Source organism: Apodemus sylvaticus, chromosome 16, assembly GCF_947179515.1.
Source record: "Apodemus sylvaticus chromosome 16, mApoSyl1.1, whole genome shotgun sequence".
Taxonomy (NCBI): domain Eukaryota; kingdom Metazoa; phylum Chordata; class Mammalia; order Rodentia; family Muridae; genus Apodemus; species Apodemus sylvaticus.
In genome coordinates this window covers 75,393,361-75,405,129 of record NC_067487.1, presented here as the reverse complement: position 1 = coordinate 75,405,129, position 11,769 = coordinate 75,393,361, and the positions used below count along the sequence as shown (strand labels likewise).

General features: G+C 36.1%; 1 pseudogene; it reads right to left on the bottom strand.

Annotated features, from left to right (window-relative positions):
• Positions 1–772: 772 nt before the first annotated feature.
• Positions 773–10,450, bottom strand: LOC127666698 (calcyclin-binding protein-like; annotated as a pseudogene).
• Positions 10,451–11,769: the final 1,319 nt, after the last annotated feature.

Below are 11,769 nucleotides of genomic sequence, written 5' to 3'. Positions count from 1 at the left end.
ATGATTCATAACAGTAGCATAAATCTAGTTATGCAATAACTATATGTTTGGCGTCATTACAACATGAGGAACTATACTGTTTACAGAATTAGGAATGTTAAGAAACACTTCTCTAGTCTGAGTCTTGAGCAAGCAAGTGCAATACATATATTTATATTCTTCCATTTTTTACTATTAATGTACAATCAAAGTTTTTGCCTTACTTCAGCATAATAATAGAATGTAATTATTTAACTATATTTATACAATTATTCAATTACTGTGCAGATGGGTTGATAATGTAGAACATCGATGACTTTTTTTACATGGCAGTATGCAAAGCATCCTGCACCCTGAAAGGTAGCAATCAGGGAAGAAGCTTCCTGCTTAGTTCCAACTCAATTTTACTATATCTTGCAATCATGATATGCAATGACTTCAGTAATAATTTGGCATACCTTATTATGTATTCAACTATTTTTGGCAGGCAACAAAAAAGAATGGCAAGTGTTTGACCAACATTTCATAAGAAGGTATCCCACAAAGGGACACATGCACACACACACACACACACACACACACACACACACACACACACACATATTTCTATTTTGACTTTCAGCAAAAAAACCCCAACATTATAAGATATTGGCTAATTAGAATTACCCTCCAAAGAGGAAGACATGTTATGCTCATATGTTTTGAACAGATTTAACTCTAAATATTGGACTTTTGAATATAAATTCAGAGACACTGAAATTTTCTGAGTATAGAAGTTACAGCAGTACTTTCCCTATTTTAGCCCATCATATTTGTTGTAGTGTGTGCAGGCTTTTGCTTTTTCATTTACTTTCTTTACAGATTCAAAAGATTGGTTTTTCTTTTTGGATTTTTCCAGAAATCTGAAAAATATAACTGATCATTAAATACTTTAATACAATGACAATAATTACATTACTTCAATTTTTCTATTCTTTTATTAAAAGACGAACAACAGACTTCTCATACAGACATTCAATAATACCTCTCAGTTTTTTTAGTGAATGCCTGTTTGGTACTGCTGAATACATTATTTTTATCAGTCCCAAGTAAAATACAGAATGATGGGTAGAAAGCCATACATGAAGTAAATAATTTTCCCCTTGGCCATATGTGAAAGTTTTAGGTCCATGAACTCTAGATTTGATGTAAAATTGCGTTTTTATGTCAATCGAGATAACAATAAAGCTTACATTTCCCCAATTACTAGCTTTATTTAACTGGGGTATGATGAAGCCACAAACATAAAATATTTTTTCTTACCTTTCATTATAAGAAATTCATCGAGTGACATTATTGTTTTATTTCTCTCCTTTTTCTTTAATATTCTTAAATGAATGCTTTTATATTGTTTCCACTTCTTTAGGCTTACTTATTTCTTTGATTTCATTATTATATCCTTAAGACTACACTGAGCTTAATCATATAAGCAAACCACTGAGAGAATCAATTACAAACATTTTATAAATACCCCAGATAGAGTTTGTTTCTGGTCCTTTTTCTTCTCATCTAAAAAAAAGTAAAATGTATGTAGTTGACCACTCCTTGTGTCTAGGCAATGATTTTTAATATAGAATGCAATGTTTATAATAGTTGAGTAAAGAATTGCGAAGATAGTAGGAAGAATGAATTCTGGGAGATCTTTTGGAAGGCAGTTGGGAAAAGTAAAGTTGACACAAGCTGACTGAACTACTACTTACAGTGGAAGTGGAGATAAATGAACAGAGAAAAATGTCTGTATGTAGGGCATTAAAGTTCTTGGAGAAAGAAACTTCCATTTAATTCTGGACATGTTGAAATGGAGAAGATGAGGTGTCCAAATAGAGACAGTGAATAGATTTTGTTCACAGCCATTATAAATCACAAAGATGAATTCTGACATCAAACTAATTTACAGCATCATCAATAAATGAGTTGACATGAGACCATGGTTTGAATACAACCAGTCAAGGACAGAAAAGTAACGCAAAAGATCGGTCTTAGGAAGATGTCAGTGATGTTTTCTAGCTCTCCATGCACTTAAAACAATGGCTGTAGAGGACATCTGGATAGATAGATTGTGACAAGATAACAAGCCTGGGATTGTTCTTTTCATTCTTAATCTCATGTTGTCTCTTTCAGTAATCTGTCTTAGTTTACAGAACACATGTAGTTCAAGACACATGTCTGAGTTTTCTACACTTGTCCTTTTGCTTTTAATAATGTACTTCAATTGTTAACAAAGTTCTGCAGGATGCATAAAATTAACATTTAGTAGTTTGAAGAAGTCTGATATAAGTATATAAGTATCCTGAACTTTTGTTGTTATTGTTACTTTTCTTTTTGTTTGTGTTTTTGCTTTTTAGCTGGGATCTTGCTCTCCAGGCTGGTCTAAAACTCATGAAGCTTTTTCTGTTACAACTTTCTAAGTGTCAGTTTAGAGATAGGTGGCACCATGCCTCAGTATTTTGTTATATTTCTAATTCCAAATGCACAATTTTGTTACAGTTGTACAAATAATTTGACGCTTACTGTTTTTACTGGAATACTGCAAATATTATTGTCACTTTTGCTTGGATGCTTTTGAAATATTTCAGCGTTCATAGATGTCAATAAACAAAATAATTTTTGTAGTGTATAATATTTTTTATAATTTAATAAACATAAATTTAAGATAGAAAATAAGTAAAAATGATAAAATAAGCCCAATTCTTGTGGGAAAAATAATTATATACATATAGAAATATGTGTGCTAGAAAATGAATTAGAAAATGAAAATAATGATTTTAACATAAAGTTGTTACATGCATTTGTTTATTTTCCATATTCAAATTCTAATAATCAAATGGATTATTAAGCACAAAGCCTTCTCAGACATAAATATTTTAAGAACAATGTCTTAACTTAGTATACAGACTAAAGATTCCTTTTTCTGTCTTTTTAAGTTTTTAATAAAAATTTTACTTCTGTAGATCATTCTCCATTTTAATTATTTTATTTATTTATATTTTAAATGTTGTCCCCATTTCCAGTCTCCTGTCTGCAAACCTCCCACTCCCTGTCCCCTCTACTTTGCCTCTGAGAAGGTAATCCCCCAGACACCCCCCCCCCAACATGTTGGCATCTTCCTATACTGGGGTAACAAGCCTTGACGGGACCAAGTGCCTCCCCTCCCATTGATGTCAGATAAGGTAGTCCTCTCCTACATATGCAACTGGGACAATGGATTCCCCCCACGTATGTTTTGGTTGTTTGTTGAGTCCTTTGTTGGACATAGCCCTGTGGCCTTCAGTCACACAGGGCCATGCTCCAGATCCCTAGTGTTCTGGATGGACTCTATCCCCCACAGTCACCTGGCTACAGCCAGGTTTCCCCAACCCATAGTTTTCTGGCAACAGCCAGGTAACCCAGTGCACTATAAAAGGGGATGCTTGGCCTCTCCTGGCTCTCTTGCCCTTTCTCTTGCCCATGCTCTCCCTTGTCTCTTGCCTCCTGTTCCCCTTTCTCCCCATTTTCCTTCTCTTTCCACATGATCATGGCCAGCTTTCATCCCTTTATTTCTTCTTTCTCCCTTTACTATCTCTTTTCTTTCCTCTATCTTTCTATAATAAAGATTTAAAATCATGAGCTGTCTCCTCTTAACTAAACACTCTGTGCTGGAGAAATGAAACAGCCCTCACAGCACTTCCAGCTGCTGGACTGGACAAAGGACTCTCCCATCTGGACAGGCTTCCTAAACAGGTACATGGGCCCTTGCCAGGCCATCAGCTGGTGCCCAACGAGGGGCACAACCTGTCCAACTGCTCTTCCCACAAGCAGATTGTGTCTATAGACTCTCAAAGCCAGACACCCACCCAGTGGTATAGAGAGCTCCTTCCCCACTCCCCCTTCATTCTCAGCTCTTCCTTGAAGTCATAGCACTGAGAACAACTGAAACTACATTTTCCTCACTCCCTGCCCCCAGGGTGCGGGCAACCTTACAGGGCCCATCTTGCCCCATGGTGGTCCAAAAAGGTTTCTGAAGTCATGCTACAGTTTCACACTTCTCCCTCGCCAGAGTCAGCAAGATGAGATTTTCCTACTCCCCAACTCTTTTCCCTTCGGCTTGGGGCCATCACTACCCTGGGCCTTCCCTCCCCCCAATCTGTTCTCAGTTCTTCTTTGGTATCCTGTGAGGCCTGGGACCTCCAACAGCTCACCGGCCTCACCCTCTCCCCAACCCTCCAGCAGGTCTAGTGGTCTCACACGGCCCAGATGCTCATTCTACTCATCCCTGGGTGTTCTGAGGAGTCTGGTAAGTTGTTCTTCTTATATGGTTTTAATCCCCTTCAGCTTCTTCACTTGTTCCCCTTACTCTTCCATTAGGGTTCTCAGGCTCAGTGCATTGATAGACTGTCTTAGGTGCTGGAAGATCCTCTCATAGGACAACTGTACCAGGCTCCTGTCTATATGAATGGCATCAGCAATAGTGTCAGGGTTTGCTGTCTGAAGGTGGGATGGATTCCAAGGTGGGGTAGTCTCTGAATGGCCTTTCCCTCATGCACTTTTTTGCCCCCATTTTTCCTTTAGAAAAGAACAATTCTGGGTTAAAGATTTTCAGAGGGGCGGGTGGCCACACTCCTCAAATGTAGGCCATATCTATTTTTACTGGAGGTAGTCTCTGTGCCCTCTTGTTAGTGTGGATAAGGATATCTTTATCTCATTGATTTTCTCAATGGCTTTCTTGATCCTTTGTACAGTTCTTTTTGTTTTTAATTTGTTTATTTTAGCCCTGAGTTTGATTATTTCCTGCTGTTTTGGTTGTAATTTTTGTTTTTTTGTTTGTTCTAGAGCATTCAGGTGTGCTTCCAAGCTGTTAGGGCATGCTTTCTCCAGGATTTCTGCATTTGAGAGGAAGCTTGACTCCAAGAAACTCTGACCTACCCAAGATCTCAGGAACACAGGATCCCAGAATCACAAGAACTCAGAGACAGCTGAACTTTGAAGAATTCTGACAGGACAGGATCACAGTAGAGACAGGCTCTAGGGACAGCAAGTACAGGTAACTCTACAGATAACCAGATGGCAAGAGGCAAGCACAAAAATATAAGCAACAGAAATGAAGGAAACTTGGCATCAACAGAAAACAGTTCTCCAAGTCCTGGAAACTCCACAACCCCAAAAGACAGGATTCTGACTGAAAATCACATCTCATGATGGTGATAGAGGACTTTTAGAAAGACATACAGGAAAACAAACAGGTAGAGGCCCTTAATGAGGAAACACAAAAATCGTGTGAAGATTTAGAGGAAAACATGAGCAAATGGGTGAAGAAATTGAACAAATCCATCCAGGATCTAAAAAAATGGAAATAGAAACAATAAATAAATCACAAAGAGAGACAGCCCTGGAGATAGAAAACTTAGAAAAGATATTAGGAGCCATACATGCAAGCATCACCTACAGAATACAAGAGATAGAAGAGAGAATCTCAGGTGCAGAAGATGCCATAGACAACATTGACACAACAGTCAAAGTAAGTGCAAAATGCAAAAAGCTCCTAACCTAAAAGATTCAGGAAATCCAGGGCACAATGAGAAGACCAAACCTAAGGATGATACATTTAGAAGAGAGTGAAGATTCCAAACTTAAAGGGCCTGAAAATATCTTCAACCAAATTATAGAACACTTCCCTAACCTAAAGAAAGAGTTGCCCATGAACATACAAGAACGCCTATAGAGATCTAAATATAATGGACCAAATAATGCAACTCCTTCTGTCCCATAATAATCAAAACACCAGACAAATAATATTAAAACCAATAAGAGAAAAAGGTCAAGTGACATATAAAGGCAGACCTATCAGAATTAAACTAGACTTCTCACCTGAGACTCTACAAGCCAGAAAGTCGTGGACAAATGTCATACAGACCCTAAGAGAACACAAATTCCAGCCCAGGTTACTATACCCAGCAAAACTCTAAATTACTGGAGATGGAAAAACCAAGATATTCCATGACAAAACCAAATTTACCTAATATCTTTCTAAAAATCCAGCCCTAGAAAGGATAATAGATGTAAAACTTCAATACATAAAAGGAAACTACACTACAGAAAAAGCAAGACATTAATAATACAAACCCAAAAGAAGATAGACACAGAATTATAATTCCACCTCTAACAACAAAAATAACAGGAAGCAACAATCACTTTTCCTTAATATCTCTTAGCATCAATGGAATCAATTCCCCAATAAAAAGACATAGACTAACACAGACTTGATACATAAACAGGACCCAACATTTTGTTGCATTCAGGAAACACACTTCGGTGACAAAGACAGATACTACCTCAGAGTAAAGGGATGGAAAATAATTTTCTAAGCAAATGATCCCAAGAAACAAGTTGGAGTAGCTACTCTATTATTGAATAAAATCAACTTTTAACCAAAAGTTATCAAAAAAGATAAGGAAAGACACTTCATCCTTGTCAAAGGAAAAATCTATCAAGATGATCTCTCAATTCTGAAGATCTATGCTCTAAATGCAAAGGCATCTACATTCATAAAAAACTTTACTAAAGATCAAAGCACACATTAAACTTCACAAAATAGTAGTGAGATGCTTCAACACTTCTCTCTCATCAATGGACAGCTCATCATGGAAACAGAAACTAAGCAAAGACACAGTAAAACTAACAGAAGTTGTGGAACAAATAGATTTAGCAGATGAACATTTCATCCTAAAACAAAAGAATATACCTTCTTCTCAGCACTTCATAATATCTTATGCAAAATTGACTATATAATCAGTCACAAAACAGGCCTCAACAAATACAAGAAGATTTAGATAATCCCATGCAACCTTTAGGCTTGTTTTCAATAATAACAAAAACAACAGAAAGTCCACATACACATGGAAGCTGAGTAACACTCTACTCAACGATTACTTGATCAAGGAATAAATAAAGGAAGAAATTAAAGAATTTTTAGAATTTAATGAAAATGAAGCCACAGCATACACAAATGTATGGAATACATACATTTGTATGCAGTGCTAAGAGGAAAACTAATAGCTCTGTGTGTCTCCAAAATGAAACTCAAGAGAGCATATACTAGCAGTTTAATAGCACACCTGAAACCTCTAGAACAAAAAGAAGCAAATACACCCAAAAGGAATAGATGGCAGGAAATAATCAATTCAGGGCTGAAATCAACCAAGTAGAAACAGAAGGAACTATACAAAGAATCAACAAAACCAGGAGCTGATTCTTTGAGTAAATCAACAAGATAGATAAATCCTTAGCCAGACTAACCGGAGAGTACAGAGAAAGTCTCCAAATTAACATAATTAGAAATGAAAAGGGAGATATAACAACAGAAACTGTGGAAATTCAAAAATTTATCAGGTTTTACTACAAAAGTCTATACTCAACAAAACTGGAAAATATGGATGAAATGGACAATTTTCTAGATAGATAAAAAATACAAAAATTAAATCAGGATCAAATAACCCATCTAAACAGTCCCTTAACCCCTAAAGAAATAGAAACAGTCATTAATAGTCTCCCAACCAATAAAAGCCCAGGATCAGATGAGTTTAGTGTAGAATTCTATCAGACCTGCAAGGAAGATCTTTTTTCCAAAACCCTTCAAACAATTGCACAAAATAGAAACAGAAACCACAGTTACACTGATACCTAAACCACACAAATATGCAACAACAACAAAAAAGAACTTCAGACTAATTTCCCTTTTTGAATATAGATACAAAAATACTCGGTACAATTCTCACAAATCAAATCCAACAACACATCAAAACAATCATTTACCACAATCAAGTAGGCTTCATTCTAGGTTCATCACACATTACCTCCTCTTATGCTTGTTCGTTAGAGTATGTAGCATTCTTTTACATTTTTTTAAATTTATTGATATATTTATTTACATTTCAAATGATTTCCCCTTTTCTGAACCCCACTCCCCGAATTAGATATTTTCTTTATTTACATTTCAAATGCTATCCCCTTTCCTCGGTTTCCCCCCAAAAATCCCCTATCCCATTTCTGCCTGCTCCTTATCCCACCCAGTCCAGCTTCCCTGACCTGGCATTCCCCTACACTCGGACAATGGAATGCTGCTTTAATAACAGGTTCAGATGTAATTAAATGTGCCAGGTCTGATGTGGGCAGAGCCCTCCATCTCCTTTTTTTTTTTTTTTTTCAGTTTTGCTGTCAGCTCTTTGGCTATCCATAAAATCCTATTGAGCCAGACTTCTCCAAGGTCAGTGATCTGTTAATCTACTTTATCATATCCATGACTGAAACATCCTGAGTGTCTGAAAGCATGTTTTTGTTGCTGGTGTTGTTTATTTATTTATTTGTTTTGATTTTTTATTGTTTTTGACTTTGTGATTATTTTCTTGTCACTGTTAGGTGACATTTATGTTTCTCTTGGAAACATAGGATTAGAAATTTAAACACTATGACTGAGATAGCTCCAGGTGTACCCCCTCATGCTATATCTAGATTTTAAGTGCAGTTTTAAAACACTAGGGAATAGATCACCTCCTTATCTTCTCTCTTTCAGACTTAGCTTGATATCTCTTAAAGTACAGATGATTAAAAAGTTTTTTATCAGGATGTTTTCAACAATAAAACTAAGACCAAACAGCTAAAAAAAAATATCTAAAGGAAGGAGTGGCTATATGAAGTAGACTTCAAAGCAAATAATTTCAAAAGATATAAAGAAATTAAATAATTATTATATGATCACTAAGAAGTCACAGCCATCCTAAACATATTAATTTGAAATGGTAAAAAGGCAAAATATGTGAAACATAACTGGATAGTGACTGAATGGAGAAGTAGACAAATTCCCAATATTAATGAAGCTATTTTGGCACTACTTTTTAAATAAACTTATATAACAAAGTATTTGTCTGGATATAGGAGAACTTAAGGATCAACAAGTGAGCTTTTACTGTTATGGTCTTCACATACTGCAGAATTCTATTCTTTTTTGCTGCATGTAGAATACAGACTGACATCTGTGTCTTAGGGTTTGATTGCTGTGAAGCAATCTAATCTAACCTTGATTAGAGCAACTCTTTTCTTTTTTTAAGTAAAACTCCAATTTAACTGAATAACGAAATAAATGAGGTTTTCAAGTTTTGCATCATGGTTATTTTTAAACCACATGATCTATGACAGTGCTTATCAATACAAGATGTTTGTCTATTTTTGCCATTTGTATTTTGTTTAATATTATATTCATAAATATACTTAAAAATCAATTAGTAGTATACGGTAACACATGGCTCACATGTTGCTTAAGCTGGTAATAAAGGAACAGCTCTATAGTAACTTTCCAAGTTCATGTAGAAATCTGAATTTTATGCAAAAATTTTGCTTTTATTTTTTACATTACTGAACCTAATGTCAGTTACAGATAGACAAATACTTATGTTTTCTACCTCCCAGCCACAACAAAAATCTGTGATGTAACAATTTCATTATTCAAGACTTTTTATTTACATTTCAGTAAGAATGCCATATAGCTGTTTCTGAAACAAAATGTCTGGGGTGCAGAGGAAAATGCTTAATAAATATATCTATTTAAATCAAATACTCCAGTAATAAATGGAGAATCTGCTGTCTTTACTTTAAAGGCTGTGTAAATAGTTATCTGTCAAAACTACATACCCATATGAACAAATATGTGCAGTTCAACCACACCCCCTTACTGAAAATGTGAGCATTCTACATCACAGTTCCCATAAGAATCTTTAAAAGCTTCAAAATCCTGTGTCTTCTCTGACTGGATTCCACCCACACCTTATTAATGGTCATCATCTCTGTCTTCATAAATTTTCGTTAGAACATTCATTTACCCCTCATTAGGATCTGCCTCAGTGTTGTAGGAAGCCGTTTCTTTCTCTGCATTCTTTTTCCACCTGAGTGAAGTAGTCCCATAGTGAGTTTTCTGCTTCCATTCTAATAATAATAACATAATAATAACTGTATCAGTCTTGAGTTTTTTTTAATTGCTTGCCACAGAGATAGGTTTCAAAAGATTGTTCACAATCATGGAGTAATTCTTGTCATTGAGGTTTTTTTTTTTACCAAAAGATCAAATGACTTCTCTGTGAAGTGTGCATGCACATTCTCAGTGGGAATCTGATGAACTCCAGTTAAGGTAATATAGATTTTCACAAATGTATCTGGCTGATCCCATCCATAATTACTGATTTTCACAGAAGAGTAACAGTAAGAGTAATCAGTAGGAAGAGCAGCCACAGCAGCTGACTATTCATTATCACGTTCTGGTTTCTTCTGTGACTTCTGTTGCATCTTGTTCTTTAGTTCTGCCTCAATTCTGGATTTTTCACTTGTAAGAGTAACACAGTCTTTTCCTAATGGACTTTTCCAGCAATACTTTGACCTCCTCTAGGTCTTTCTGTAACTCCTCCAAAGCGGAAGCTGTACTGTGGCATGTCAGACCCAAAGCCCGAGCTGCAGTGGTGCAGGGAAGCAGACAGGAAAAGCCAAACACTCCACCCATGAGCGCCTCAGCGCTGGCGGGGAGCTACAACATCCCAGAGCAAATCAACATCCGGCCTTCTACAGGAGACGCAGGAAGTACAGAGACACGCAGGGAAACAGCTCTGGAGAAGGAGCTAAAAGTTCTCCAATTTGAACTGCAGGAAGCAGGAAGACACAGTGAGCCATTAGGCCTGGTTTAAGATTCTGAAACCCTAAAAGCCATCACCAGTGGCACTTTTCCTCTAATGATGTCACAACTACTCCAACGGGACCACAGTTCCTAACAGCACCACTCCCTATCAGCCTACAGAGGTCATTTTCATAAAACCACAAGAAGTACTTTATAGTTTATAAAACTCCAAGAATATTAAAGCATTCTAAATTGTATGGAGTTTTAGACGAGATAATATTGTGAGCCTAATGAAGCTAAACTAGAATCCAGTAAAAAGGAAAAGGCTGAAATATATATGAAATCATTTCTAAATTATTCATGGTTTGAAGTGAGAAATATCAAAGGAAATAAAAAATTCACTGAGTCATAGGAAATTGAAAACAAAACATTCAACACTTGTGGCATATAGTCAACTAATACCGACAGTTCTTTTCAATTTTAATGGAAAGATGTTTATTTTGGCTAACATTTTCAAAGAAATGAAACTCCACCATGGCACAGAAGCATGGCAGCAGGTTGTATATGTCCCAGGAGCAGAAACGTGAGAGGTCACATATTGAACTGCAGAACCAAAGCAGAGGGAGCTTGCTGAAAGTAAAATTGGGCTATGAACTCAAAGCTCACAACCCGGACCAAGTTGAGAATAAAATGTTCAAATCCATGAGCCTATGATGGACAACTTTCATTCAAACAATTTGAGTTTCTTATTATAAGGCTAAAAAGTATCCAATTATATATCATATAATTTATGTGTATGTATCTGTATATACATTGTACATATACACATAGCATCTTTTCTTCATCCACTCATCCTTCATAGATTATCTAGGCCATTCCTATATCTTGCCCAGTATGAACAATACTGCACTGAACATTACATTGGAGTTGTATTTGTAAGGACATTTTATTTCACTTATCTGAGTATATTCTGAAATTTAGAATGTACATCAGAACCAGAAAGATATTACCTTAATATCACTAGCATGACCATTATTCTTACATGGTACTGCTTTTGGTGAGAAGAAAATTTGAATCTATACATATTGTACAGATTAGAGTAGGATGAACTCTGTGTCTTC